The sequence below is a fragment of the Panthera onca genome, chromosome A3, assembly GCF_046562875.1.
Source record: "Panthera onca isolate mPanOnc1 chromosome A3, mPanOnc1 haplotype 2, whole genome shotgun sequence".
In the NCBI taxonomy this organism is placed as follows: Eukaryota; Metazoa; Chordata; class Mammalia; order Carnivora; family Felidae; genus Panthera; species Panthera onca.
In genome coordinates, this window is record NC_138341.1 from 53264033 (window position 1) to 53279127 (window position 15095).

General features: G+C 40.7%; 1 protein-coding gene across 35 annotated transcripts in view; it reads left to right on the forward strand.

Annotated features, from left to right (window-relative positions):
- The window catches only part of ASPRV1 (aspartic peptidase retroviral like 1), a 111247-nt gene that overhangs the window by 6976 nt on the left and 89176 nt on the right, over positions 1–15095 (forward strand). For 24 of the 35 annotated variants that reach the window (XR_009617549.1, XR_009617550.1, XR_009617556.1 and 21 more), the window contains one exon: positions 13340–13522. The exons of 4 other annotated variants lie outside the window; for them this stretch is intronic. The gene's annotated coding sequence lies outside the window, so the exon portion shown is untranslated. 7 more of the 35 variants (XM_060658684.3, XM_060658780.3, XM_060658702.3 and 4 more) reach the window with 5 other exon arrangements.

Sequence of the window (15095 nt, forward strand, 5' to 3'; positions counted from 1 at the left end):
GAGGGACATCTGGATGGCTTAGTTAAGCGTCTGACTTCCTGCTCAGGTCATGATCTCACAGTCTGTGGGTTCAAGCCCCGTGTCATGCTCTGTGCCGACAGCTCAGAGCCTGGAGCCTACTTCAGATTCTATGTCTCCCTGTCTCTCTGTCTGTCCCCTGCTTGCTCTCTCTCTCTCTCTCTCTCTCTCTCAAATATTAAAAAAATTTTTTTTGTAAAAGATGAAGATATCAGAAATTGTACTTCTGGTCTATAGATTGTAAGAAGAAAATGTAAATAAAGCACAGTCTTTGAATTAGCAAATGGTTATTAAACTTCTGTGCAATAAAGGAAAGAAGGTGCAAGGCATAGCATATCCCCCCCGCCCCGCCATTTTTTTTTTTTTTTTTTTTCAGGATTTTATTTTTAACTAATCTCTGTGCCCAATGTGGAGCTCAAACTTACAACCCCTGAGATCAAGAGTCGCATGCACCATTGACTGAGCCAGCCAAGCGCCCCAGCATATCCCTTTCTTATCCAACTTTTGGATTTGATTGTATTCTGCTTTGTTTTTAAGGAGGTGTATGTGTGGAAGTTTAGGGTCTTTGTTTAGTTGGTTAGGATCTTTGAGTTAGGGGGGAGGGAAAGGATTTCAAGAATAATTGCTACTTTATGGCAGAACAAAAGAAATACATTTAAAAAGCTCTTTTTTTTTTTAATGTTTATTTTTTATTTATTTATTTATTTTTAATGTTTATTTATTTTTGAGACAGAGAGACAGAGCATGAATGGGGGAGGGGCAGAGAGAGAGGGAGACACAGAATTGGAAGCAGGCTCCAGGCTCTGAGCCATCAGCCCAGAGCCCGACGCGGGGCTCGAACTCACGGACCGCGAGATCGTGACCTGAGCTGAAGTCGACGCTTAACCGACTGAGCCACCCAGGTGCCCCTAAAGCTCATTTTTCTGATCTCCCCTATTGAGCACAAACAAGACTTAGGGAACATTGTTAGACAGTTAATTCAACCAGACAAAGCATTTAACATTATTCTCTATGTAAAATCTGTTGTGGACATGGATATAGCTGCATTAAATAAAAACCTTATGTGTATTCATTGGACAATACTGGGATTTTACCTGGAGTAAAAGAAAAAAAAAAAGTACTATATGTAGAGTAGGGAAGAACATGCTTGGAAAATAGCACACAGATTCAGTGGTCATTTCTCAGTCATCTTCTTGACCCTGTAGCACCTGAAACTCCCTCCTTGCACATTAGTTTCGTTTAACTTCCAGGATGCCACTCTGTTGGTTTCCCCCCTCCTCACCAGCCCCTCCTTCTCACCCCCCCCCCCCCCCCCACCTTTTAGCTGATTCTTCCTTATCTCCTCAGCCTCTAATGAAGGAGTACTCAGATTAGTCCTTGCATCCCTTCTCTGTTTATACTCATTCCCTGGGTGCTCTCTTTCAAGACCTCAAATACCATTTATACCCTGACAGCTCTCAAGTGTATAGTACTAGCTTGGATGTCTTCCCTTGAACTCAAGACTCCTATCCAACTGCCTACAAGATATCATCTCCACTTGGTTATTTAATAGCTTCTTGAGCTTAACGTATTCAGCAAATTAATTCTGGAACTTCTCTTCTCAAACATGTACCTCTGCCAATTCTTCCCCATTTTAGTTTCAGTTGTATTGAACATATGGAGGACTCTCCCTTGACTCTCTTCCTTTTCTTGCTCTCTTCATCTAATCTACTAGTAGGTCCTATGAGCTCTACCTTAAAAAACATCCAGGATTTGAACACTTCTCACCACCTCCCCTGCTACTTTTAGAATAGCCTTCTAAATTGTCTTCCCTCAGTCTAATCTGAACAGTGACCAGAGTCGTTTTGTTAAGTTTATATCAAATCATTCCACTCCTCTGCTGAAAACTATTCACTGGGTCCCACCCATGTTAAAAATTAAAGTCCTTACAGTGATCTAAGAGGCCACATAGCATATTCAGTGCTCCCCCAGCTGCTCTGACCTCATCTTTTATCACTTTCTCCTTGTGCTCTGGACACATTGGTCTCCTTGCAGTTGCTCCAGCATGCCAAGCCTTGAACTTCTTAGTGGTATTCTTTGCCTGGAATACTTCTTCCAGTTACCAGTATGGTCTCCTCCCTTACCTCCTTCAGGTTTCTGCTCTTGTCACCTAGTTTGTGAAACATTCCTTGACCATCCTATTTAAAGTAAAAGCCATCTCCTGCCCTCTTCATTCCTTCTTCCCTTTTCCTGCTGTATTTTTCTCCACAGAACTTATCACTGTTTGAGGTACTATTCATTCATTCATTCTTCACATATTTATTGAGGGATGCCTACTATGTGCCAAGCACTGTACTGGGGACTCTCTCTACTATAGTCTGTTTATTATTTGTCACCTGCCACTGGAATGTAAATTTCCTGATGACTAGGACTTTGTTTTGCTTGTTGCTATATTGCCATCTCTTAGAATAGTGTCTAGCACATTGCAGTTGAATGAATACATTTATTCAGATTTTAAACAAAAACGTATTGAATGTATAGGGGATTGTGTACCAGATAATGAGGGAAAGATATGTATAAATAATATATTGTTCCTGCCCTCAAGTTGCTCAGTCTAAAATATGCTTATTTTGACCTGAACAGTACTGTGTTCTCTAACAGGATAAAGTGTTACATCATTTTGGAATTGGGGAGGTGGAGGTAAGGACTAGTGTGCAAGGGTATGGATCTCTCCAGAGGTAAAGTCTTGCTTTATCAGGCTTATCAATAATTTGTGTACTGGTTCTGGGAGGGCAGGATTGCTGATAGCTCACTGCATTACTGGCTTTTTGGATTATAATTTCTGTTTAGTTTTGTCTTATTAGAGCAGGAGCTTCTTTAAAATCCTGCTATCAGTCTTGGTTCTTTTTAGATATCTTCTAGGAACCTCTGTCATAGCCACTTTTTTCAAGATAAGTGAAGGAGTTTACTATCTTTACCTTCCTCCATATCTGAAAGTTCTTTTCCAGAAACTGTGGTCATCCATGTACTAACTGTTTGGTCTTGAACCTCTCAGAACCTCAGTTTCTGCACTTGTCAAATGGAGATAATGATAAATGACATCAGTCTTTCTTCTTTTTAAAAAATTTTTAAAAATTTTTAAAATTTTAAAAAATTAAAAAAAATTTTTTTTTAATCTTTATTTTTGAGAGACACAGAGACAGCGTGCGAGTGGGGGAGGAACAGAGAAGGAGACACAAAATCCGAAGCAGGCTTCAGGCTCTGAGCTGCCAGCACAGAACTCAATGTGGGGCTCGAACTCACAAACTGCGAGATCATGACCTGAGCTAAAGTCAGACGCCCAACCGACTGAGCCACCCAGGCACCCCGACATCAGTCTGTCTTCTTATGAGGATGAAATGAGTAAATACTGATTTTGAGAGTGGGGCAGTAGAGAAGGGAAAGAGAGAACAATTTCCTTTTTTTTTATAAGGTATTTTTTAAAAGTTTATTTATTTAAATTTTTTTAATCTTTTATTTATTTTTGAGAGAGCAGGGGAGGAACAGAGAGAGGAAGACAGAATCTGAAGCAGGCTCCAGGCCCTGAGTTGTCAGCACAGAGCCTGATGTGGGGCTTGAACCCGTGAATGGTGAGATCATGACCTGAACTGAAGTCAGACACTTAACTGACTGAGCCACCCAGGTGTCCCTAAAGTTTATTTATTTATTTTGAGAGAGAGGGAGAGAGAGTGTGTGCTAGTGGAGGAGGGGCAGAGAGAGAGGGAGAGGGAGAATCCGAAGCAGGCTGTATACTATCATCACAGAGCTCGATGCAGGGTTTGAACTCACAAACTGTGAGAATATGACCTGAGCCGAAATCAAGAGTCAGATGCTTAACCAACTGAGCCACCCAGGTGCCACTGAAAAAAAAATTTTTTTTTTCTTTATGTTTATTTATTTAGAGAGTGTGAGCTTGGGAGGGGCAGAGAGCCGAGAGAGAGAGGGGGACAGAGGATCCGAAGAGGCCTCTGCGTTGACAGCAGTGAGCCCGATGTGGGGCTCGAACTCACAAACTGTGAGATCATGACCTTAGCCAAAGTCAGATGCTTAACCAGCTGAGCTACCCAGGAACCCCCAAAAAACTTTTTAATACACTTATGTTTCATTTCTACCGAGAGTAGTGAAGATTTTTTTTAATATATATATTTTTAAATGTTTGTTTATTTTGAGAGAGAGAGAGTGTGAGCAGGGGAAGAGTAAAGAGGGAGACAAGAAAATCCCAAGCAGGCTCCACGCTGTCAGCACAGGGCTTGACGTGGGGCTCGATCTCACAAACCGTGGGATCGTGACCTGAGCCGAAACCAAGAGTTGGTTGCTTAACTGAATCACCCAGGAGCCCCATAAAGATTTTATTTTTAAAAACAAAGATGTTAGGGTCCTGGGTTTGGGCTTTAGGGTTAAACGTTAAAAAAAAATGATTATTTAAAAAAATACATTAATATATTGTTTTCTATAGAGTAACAGGTTTTTAGAAAATATTTCCTTGTGTTTCTACTCAGGTAATTACTTTTGTATTACAGAAGGGCAGTGAAATACTAGAACCCCACCCCAGGCTGTGCAGTGAGCTGGTGTCTACGTAGGCAAACAACCATTTCCTTTTAGGTGAAGTTGGAGTTCAGGAAGTACTATTTGAAGAGGCTCAAAGGGATTGATGATGATAACAACAGCAATAATAGTAGTGTCTAACTGATGAACCAGGCACTTTATGTAGATTGTCTTATTTTAACAGCATAGCAACCACATGAAGGCTGGTGCCTTCAGAAGTACAGCAGTGTAGGAGTAAAGAGCATAGACTCTGGGGTCAAACTTTCTATACTGACTTCACAGCTTTGCCAGTAGCTAGCTGTGTGGTCTTGAGTGAGAAAACTGCCTCTTCTTCCTCTTCTGTAAGATGAAGGTAATAATAGTAACTGCTTCATGAGGTTGTAACGATTAAATGATGTAAGCCCTGTAAAGCACAGTACTTGGCATATAGAAAGTGCTCACCAAATTTTATTGTAATAAAAGTAGATGGAGAAACAGAGGCTTAGAAAGAGGGAAGTTAATTTGCCTTAGTGACACAGCAAATATAAATGACAGAACAGTAATTTGTGTCTGGGAAGTCAAACTCCATTTCCCTTCCTTCCTTCCTTCCTTCCTTCCTTCCTTAAATAGGCTCCACATGGGGCTTGAACTTACAACTTTGAGATCAGGAGTTGCATGCCACTGACTGATCCAGCCAGGCACCCCATTCAGCGCTCTTGTTTCTTAACCATTACATTGTACCGCCATTATGGATTGAGGGTGAGAGCCTGGACAAGAACCACATTTTGTCCAACTTGAGGTGAGCATAGATCTAAAGGTCACACTTGGGTTCAGACCTATGGAAGCTTTATTTGTGCTCTTTTTTTTTTTTTTTAAACATTTTAAATTTATTTTTTGAGAGAGCGAGGGCAGGGGAGGGGAAGAGAGAGAGGGAGACACAGAATCTGAAGCAGCTTCAGTCTCTGCACAGAGCCTGAAGCAGGGCTTGAACTCATGAACTAGGAGATCATGACCTGAACTGAAGTCAGACACTTAACCAACTGAGCCACCCAGGGACCCCTTTATCTGTGCTCTTAACACTGTAGCATGTACTGGTTATTCTCTGAAGTGATTGTTCCTTAGATCCAAACAAATGAATGAGTGATGGGTTATTTATGGTCTGCTGAGGGGTTGAGTGTTCCCTGGCTGGGGCCAGGAAATGGAGCTGAATAAACACCTGTATCTTACCCACTGCTCTTGGACCTAAGTAGGAGCTTGTCTACTGTCTTTTGTTATTATGATTGTTACTCCTTATACAACTGGTAATGATGAGAAGCTGAGCAGTGTATATATCAAGCACTTTATTTTTTATTTTATTCATTTATTTTTAAAATTCTTTCTCTTTCTTTCTTTCTTTCTTTCTTTCTTTCTTTCTTTCTTTCTTTCTTTCTTTCTTTCTTTTGTGCGAGTCAGGGAAGGGAGCAGATGGAGAGAGAGGATCTCAAAGAGACTCCACGCTCAGTACACAACCCAACTCGGGGCTCAGTCCCATAACCCTGGGATCATGACCGGAGCCAAAACCAAGAGTTGGGTGCTCAACTGACTGAGCCACCCAGCCACCCAGTAAATATTTTATTTTTAAGTAATCTCTGCACCCAACATGGAGCTCGAACTCACAACCCCGAGATCAAAAGTTGCATCCCCTCCCAACTGGGCCAGCCAGGAGCCCCTACATTGAGCACTTTATGTGCCATGCATTTGACATAGATTATCTCATCTAGTCCTTAATGTAACCGTATGAGGTAGTCACTCCTAACCCTATTTTATAGAAACAGAGAGATTAGGAAACTTGCTTAAGCTCACATAGTGTGTGTGGTGGAGCTGGGATTTGAATACACAGTCTGACTCTAGAGTCCACATTCTTGATCTCTACACTCTATTGTTTCTATTCTTTCCTGTGTAAAGTATATAGTATATGGTAGGTGGCTTAGTAGGTCCAGTCCTATTTTCCCATCTGAAAAATGGGAAGATTTTGACTATTGGGCTAGAAATAAGGAGGCCTGTGATCTTGTCCTAACCTTGTCACCAACTTGCCACATCCAGGACTTCACTTTTCTTAGCCTCATTGTCCTCATTCATTAAACAAAAGGGTCACTCTAGATGGTCTCTGAGATCCCTTCTAACTCTTAATGTTCTGATTGACCATATGAAGTAAGGAGAATAACACCTGCTCAACTCCTTGATTTTGGAGTGGTGGTATTTGTGAGGTTTTAGGGAGTCTGCTTTGTGTAAGGGAAGATGCCAGATTTTAGGACAGAGAACATTGCTTTCCTGAAGAAGGTAGGTCTGGGCTCTTTTTTGAGGGTGGTTGCCTAGGGAACCTAGCCTCTGGCCAGCAACTGTCAGGAATGCTTTGGTTAAGAGTTGGCTACAGATAACTAAAACAAGCAGCACATTTAGGTTTCACTTTCCACCCCGCCCCCCCCCAGCTACCTTTCCTTTTCATGCTCCCAGTTTGATACACTTGTATATATTAGTATTTAACAGGAGTTTGTTATTTAAATCTTTATTGTAATCTTATGAGGTAAGTACTATTCTAAATATACAGTTAATGAAAGTGAGGCAAATAGAGTTAAATAATTTGTCCATAGTTACTCAAGTGGAAAGTGGTATTCAACCCACTATGTTGTACTGCCTGGTAGGAACTTAAAAAAAAAAAAAAGCAAAGGGAGGACTCTTTATTTATTGGTGGTGTTTTGTTTTGTTTTTTCTTTAAAAAGTTTTTTTTAAGTTTATTTATTTTGGTAGAGAGTGTGAGCAGGGTAGGGGTAGAGTGAGAGGGTAGAGAGAGAATCCCATTGTGGGGCTTGAACTCATGAACTGTGAGATCATGACCTGAGCCAAAATCAAATTGGACACTTAACCCCTGAGCTACCCAAGTGCCCTGTTTTTGTTTTCTTTAGAATAGTAGACTCTTGGAGTTGGAAAGAGCCTTTACCATAGTCAGTCTCCTTGCCTACTATCTGCCATCTGGTTACAGGAACGCTTTCCATCATCCCCCTGACAGATGATCACCCAAGTTCTTTTTGAATACTTCCATTGCTGGGGAGCTAGCTCATTACTTCTTGAGGAATCCCATTATATGTGACTTGTTCTCTTGGGTAAGAGATTATTTCTTGTTTTGAAATTAAATCTAATTGAGATGACTTACCAGTTTTAGGCCTGTCTTCTGGAACCATTTAGGATAATTATGATCCATCTTCCATATACCAATCTTGTTAATGTTTGAAGACCCTTTTCCTATTTATAAGTCATTTGTAGTTTTCTCATAGCATCTAAACTTGCTTTCAGTTTGGATTGGTCTGCACAAAGCAGTCTCTATTTTTTATTGCTTTGCAAGTGCAGCCTTGCAACAGATCTATGCTTCACTTCTTATGGTTAGGCACAAAGTATGGGCTCTTTCCACATCTTTGGAGAACGAATAAATGGTGAGCTGAGTCTCTACAATAGTATATGAGTCTGAAGGGTTTGCAGTTTCCTACTCTTGTAATCTAATGTCCATTAGACTGTTGCCCTGTACACACTGTTAGAGCTCACAAAATGGCTGGAAGTTTATCCGGGCATTTGACAAAATTGCATTTACTTCATCAGGCCACTAGGTGATGAACAACTCACAAACCCAGACTTTCAGGGGCAGTTGTATACAGGACAGTTTTAGATTGTAGTTGGAAAGGCCATCAGAACTCATTTGGTACAACCTTATTAAAAGGTCTTTTGGGGATGGGGGAGGGGAAACATGTCTTGTGTATACTTTGTCTTTCCCAGCTTTATTCCAATTTTAAATATTAATTTGAATAGGGTACTTCTTTCTCTGAGTGATCTTAGAAAAGGGGCCTGGGTGGTACTTTCAAGGTTCTTTTGTGCCCAATTATGTATATGTATATTTTAAAGGTTTTATTTTTAAGTAATCTCTACCCAACGTGGGGCTCAAACTTATAGCCCTGAGATCAAAAGTCTCATGTTCTACCAACTGAGCCAGCCAGGTGCTCCTGTATTTTATCATAATGTAGGAATGATGTCTTGGCTTGGTTTAGGATTCTCAAATAGTCGTTCTTGCCACTACAAAGTCTACGTGCAGCTTTCTCCTGTCTTCAGTTTCAAGTGATACACATGGGAAGTCCAGTGCCAATAGGATTGTTTTTCCTTGTAAGTAATTACCTGTCCTTTCTCTTTGGAAGTTTGTAAATTTTTTTCTTCATGCTTAGATTTCATCATGATATGCTTTGGGTGTGTTTCTTTTTAAAGTAACTCTGCTTGCCCCTTGTTAACCTTTTTTAGATCTAAAAACTTAAGTCTTTTCTTAACTCAAGGAAGTTTCCATCTGTTTCCAACCTTCACAGAAGAAGAAACTGTCCAGAAAGGTGACTTACTCAAGGTCACACAGCTAGTTAAAAATGAACTTCAAGCAAATAACTTGACTTCTTTGATGACCTATATTTTCATTGTACTGAATATTGCTCTGTTGAGAGGGCCAACATGAAAAACTTGGGAAATTTTTTAGTGAGACACGAATTTTGCTGAGGGTCTGTGGGGACATGAAGAAGGACAAAGAGATGATAAAATTAATTATGATTAAAATGTGGCCCATTTGGGGGCTCCTGGGTGGCTCAGTTGGTTAAGTATCTGACTCTTGATCTCAATTTAGGTCATGATCTCACGTTTTGTGGGTTTGAACCATGTTTCTGGCTCTGCAATGACGGTGTGGAGCCTGCTTGGGATTCTTCCTTTTTCTCCTTCTTTCTTCCCCTCCCCACTCATGCTTGCAAGCTCTCTCTCTCTGAGACTTTCTCAAAATAAATAAATAAAAATGTGGCCCATTTGAAGAACTATAAAATTCACAAGGTATCCCAGTTACTGGAGTTAACCCAGAGCTCTAAAACTTAATAAAGCTAGTTTTGCAAGGGAGAAAAACTTGATAAAGCCAGGAAGTTTATTGAACACTTGGATAACTAGATACTTAGTTGTCAGGAGTTGGATAAGTATGGTCATGCCCTATTGTAAATATTGGAAAACATATGAGTATCTGAAGGCTTGGAGACAGACATCATAAATTGTGTCTTATCAGTGGTCTGGTTTCTGTTTTGAGTTCCAGCCTGGGACCCTTTTCTGCTGGGAACCACCTGTCCCTGGCTCTGTTGATCTTTGGATTTCCCCAGCCCTCAGTCCCTTTCAGTTTTGAAATGAAACCTACCCCACCGGGTGAGGTCAGGTACTGAGAGAACTTTGACAGCTCATACCAGGTTGTTTTTTTTCTAGAGTCTGGTATGTGACTGTGTGAAGTGTAAGGTTCAGCAGGCTGTGATATAGACTAATTGATGGTGAATCACCTGTTGGGTAGGGCCCAGGTAGTGCCATTTCTTTGGGTAACCAGGAAAACATGTAGACCAAATATGTTGTCTTTCATCCTCAGACACTTGAAACTTAAGAGTACAGTCACCAGAGATCTGCCATGATCTTTCTGCCTTGGGTTACTACAGAAGGAAAGACATTGTTTTATTTCAGTGTCTTTTCGCCTCATTTTTAGAACCTCCATTCTTTTCAGGAAGGAGCCAAGTCCTTGGCCTCTTTCTGCTGCTCCAGCTTCTAAATGTTTATACTGTGCCTCCTGGAATTGCTGCTTTGATGTGAAGTGTCTCCTCTAGATACCCCTAGACACACATGCCCTGCCCCAACCCCTTCACAGAATTTAGCTTCCCCTTTTCCCTTTGTTGTGAAACTAGTTTCCATGATGCTATAGCACTTTGCTTGGAATCTTTATAAGTGGTACTGGTTCTTTCTGTAACTCACCCCATACCACTTCCCCCTGATTTTACCTGACTGTCCCCCAGCCACATCCCTCAGCACTGCAAAACTGCTTCCAGACTTTCAAATACTTTTCCACCTTTGAGACTTCTGCTGGCCAGCAAGGTTACCTGATCCTTGTCCTTGAGTACAGTTAGCATCTGTACTCAACATGGGGCTCAAACTCACAACCCCCAAATCAAGAGTTATATGCTCTACTGACTGAGCCAGTCAGGTGCCCCTCATTCTCCCATGTTTGTTTAAAATTTTAGTGTTTGACCTCTCCTCCTGGGACTCTGGCCCAGGCTAGGGGATTGGTGGTCAGGTTTGGCCTGGGTCTAGTGATTCAGGGTAGACGGTGGAATTAGGGAGCTTGGTGTTAACATCTCAGATGTGGGCAGATGGGAAACTGTAAGATCTGAACACCAGAGCCATCTGGGGTGGAAGGGACAGAGAAAATTTAGCATCTGAAGCAAAGAATATCCTTTGTAGGTTCCCTCTTCTGCTCATTTGGAAAAAAATTAAGGGGCGCCTGGGTGGCTCAGTCAGTTGGATGTCGGACTCTTGATTTCAGCTTGGGTCGTGAGCTCACAGTTTGTTAATTTGAGCCCTGCGTCAGGCTTCATGCTGACAGTGCAGAGCGTGCTTGGGATTCTCTGTCTCCTTGTCTCCCTGTCTTTCTTCCCCTCTCCCACTTCTGCACGCCTGCGCTCTCTCAAAATAAATAAATAAAAATAAAAAAATTTTTACAAATTAAGTTTTTTTATAACAGTTTTAGGTTCACAGAAAAATTGAGGGGAAGATAACAGAGATTCCCATGATTATTATTTTTAAGTAAGCTCTATGCCCAGTGTGGGGCTCAAACTCACAACCCTGAGATCAAGAGTCACATGCTCTCTCTCTGCTCCTCTCCCCTGCTGCGCACGCTGTCCCTTTCTCTCTTTATTTTATTTTATTTTTTTTTAATATATGAAATTGTCAAATTGGTTTCCATACAACACCCAGTGCTCATCCCAAAAGGTGCCCTCCTCAATACCCACCACCCACCCTCCCCTCCCTCCCACCCCCCATCAACCCTCAGTTTGTTCTCAGTTTTTAAGAGTCTCTTATGCTTTGGCTCTCTCCCACTCTAGCCTCTTTTTCTTTTCTTTTTATTTTTCCTTCCCCTCCTCCATGGGTTTCTGTCAAGTTTCTCAGGATCCACATAAGAGTGAAAACGTATGGTATCTGTCTTTCTCTGTATGACTTATTTCACTTAGCATAACACTCTCCAGTTCCATCCACGTTGCTACAAAGGGCCATATTTTGTTCTTTCTCATTGCCATGTAGTACTCCATTGTGTATATAAACCACAATTTCTTTATCCATTCATCAGTTGATGGACATTTAGGCTCTTTCCATAATTTGGCTATTGTTGAGAGTGCTGCTATAAACATTGGGGTACAAGTGCCCCTATGCATCAATACTCCTGTATCCCTTGGGTAAATTCCTAGCAGTGCTATTGCTGGGTCATGGGGTAGGTCTATTTTTAATTTTCTGAGGAACCTCCACACTGTTTTCCAGAGTGGCTGCACCAATTTGCATTCCCACCAACAGTGCAAGAGGGTTCCTGTTTCTCTACATCCTCTCCAGCATCTATAGTCTCCTGATTTCTTCATTTTGGCCACTCTGACTGGCGTGAGGTGATATCTGAGTGTGGTTTTGATTTGTATTTCCCTGATAAGGAGCGACGTTGAGCATCTTTTCATGTGCCTGTTGGCCATCCGGATGTCTTTTTTAGAGAAGTGTCTATTCATGTTTTCTGCCCATTTCTTCACTGGGTTATTTGTTTTTCGGGTGTGGAGTTTGGTGAGCTCTTTATAGATTTTGGATACTAGCCCTTTGTCCGATATGTCATTTGCAAATATCTTTTCCCATTCCGTTGGTTGCCTTTTAGTTTTGTTGGTTGTTTCCTTTGCTGTGCAGAAGCTTTTTATCTTCATAAGGTCCCAGTAATTCATTTTTGCTTTTAATTCCCTTGCCTTTGGGGATGTGTCGAGTAAGAGATTGCTATGGCTGAGGTCAGAGAGGTCTTTTCCTGCTTTCTCCTCTAGGGTTTTGATGGTTTCCTGTCTCACATTCAGGTCCTTTATCCATTTTGAGTTTATTTTTGTGAATGGTGTGAGAAAGCGGTCTGGTTTCAACCTTCTGCATGTTGCTGTCCAGTTCTCCCAGCACCATTTGTTAAAGAGACTGTCTTTTTTCCATTGGATATTCTTTCCTGCTTTGTCAAAGATGAGTTGGCCATACGTTTGTGGGTCTAGTTCTGGGGTTTCTATTCTATTCCATTGGTCTATGTGTCTGTTTTTGTGCCATCCTCTCTCTCTTTAAAACAAAACAAAAAAAGAGTCACCTTCTCTTCTCAGTCACCTGACTGAGCCAGACAGGCACCCCGAGGTCCCCATTATTTTTGAAAAATTGATCTTTAATTTTATAGGGAATATAGTAATATAATCTAAAAAAATGAAAATCGGTAGACATTTTGAATTCTCTTGTTCTCCTCCCATACTCATTTCACTTATTTTTGTATTCCTCAAAGGTGGTAACCTGTTAGTGTTTGAAATGTAGCTTCCAGATTTTTTTCTTTGTGTTTACATACATGTGTATGAACCCAGAAAAAGAGTTATTTTTGTGTTTATTTATATAAATGGGGTCACATTTTATGTATTATTTCAGTATTTCTTTGATTCAGTAATGTACCTTGATAATATTTCATGTTGATACATAAAGATAACTTCTCCTTTATTTTGGCTACTGTGTAGTTTTTTTTTGTATAATAGATACACTGTGTATAGCTACTTTCCTAGTGAGAGACATTAAGGTATTTCCATTTTGATGCTATAAGTGATTTTTGTTGTGTTTTAAATGTTAGCATTCTTTCCTAGGGCTTCTTTTTTCCTTTTCCTCATACTCTTCCTAGGTGATCTCAACTTCTCTGACAGCTCCACTTAACCATCTACACATGGATGATGTCCAGATCTTTCTGTGGACCACAGTATCCAACTGCTCATGTAGACAACATCACAAGGATGTTTTGCATACTCGGCAAAATGCAGCCTCCTACTCTTCCCCACTTGCTCCTCATCCATTGTCCTCATCACATGTAAGTAGCACACTCTTGATAGGCCCAAAGCCTGGTAGTCATTCCCTTCCCCTCCTACAGCCAGCAACCAGCCTATCACTAGGACTTTTCCTCCCCATTATTTCTTGGATCCAGTTGCTTTCTTTCCTTCTTCATTGCGGGTACTTTGTCCCTTAGTTTTCTGATTTATAAAATAGAGTATTTGTGAGTACTAAATAAATTAACACACATAAAATGCTTAGAACAATAGATTGGCACCCAGTAAGTGCTATGTGAATATTGATTGTTGTCATCATCATCGTCACCGTTGTTGTTGGGGTCTTCTCATCTTAGTGTACATAATCCATTCTCATATCTACCTCCAGTCTTGATTTTATCCTTCCCTACCTCTGTTCCATTCTGCACATTGTAGCCAGAGTGATCTTTGTAATATATACAAATGATCATGGTCTAACTTTCCTGCTTAAAAAAACTTCGGTGATTTTGCTATTGGGCTTTTACATGTACTGTCACCCCCATCTGGAATGCTTTTTCCTTGGTCTTTGCATGGTGGTTTGTTTTTTTGTTTGTTTGTTGTTTCGATATACCTGTTTCTAAATGTCATCTTCTCAGAGAGGCCTTCCCCTGACCACCTAATTATTCCAAAGTAGCCATTCCTATGCTTTCTATCACATCACCTTTTTTAATCTTTGCATAACACTTATTAATATGTTATTTTTCTGTCTTATTCATGTATTTGTTTATAATCTCCTTCAATTAATTTTTTTTAATTTTTTTTAATTTGTTTTTTAAAGTAGGCTCCACACCCAGTGTGGGACTTGAGCTCATGACCCTGAGATCAAGAGTTGCATGTTCTACCAACTGAGCCAGCCAGGCATCCCTAGTCTCCTTCAATTAGAATTAAATTCTCTGAGAAAGACAGATACATGTTTTCACTCATATGTGGAATTTGAGAAATTTAACAGAAGACCATGGGGGAAGGGAAGAAAAAAACAGTTACAAACAGAGAGGAAGGCATTTCATAAGAGACTCTTCAATACAGAGAACAAACTGAGGGTTGATGGGGGTGTGGGGTTGGTGGAACAGGGAAAATGGGTGATGGGCATTGAGGAGGACACTTGTTGGGATAAGAACTGCGTGTTGTATGTAAGTGATGGATCATGGGAATCTACTCCTGAAGACAAGAATACACTGTATACACTGTGTGTTAGCTAACTTGACAATAAATTTATATTAAAAAAAAGAATTTTCTGAGAATGAGGGTATTGTTTGTTTTATTCGCTATTCTCTTCCTAATGCCTAGAACAATGCCTGGCACGTTGTAGGCACTCAGTGAATATTTGTTAAGTGAATTACAAAACAACTTCGCATGTCTCAGGAGTCCCTTTTTGGTCTCCCCAGCATCATTTGCTTCAGGACACCTTCTACTTTGGCTTCCCTACCCCCCCATCTCTTCAGATGTGTTTTCTTGCTGCAAGAATTTTTTATATTATGTTCCCTTTACTTAGAACACTTTTCCTCAGGGTGCCCAAGTGGCTCAGGTTAAGTGACAGTTTTGATTTCAGCTCAGGTCATGATCTCTTGGCTCGTGAAA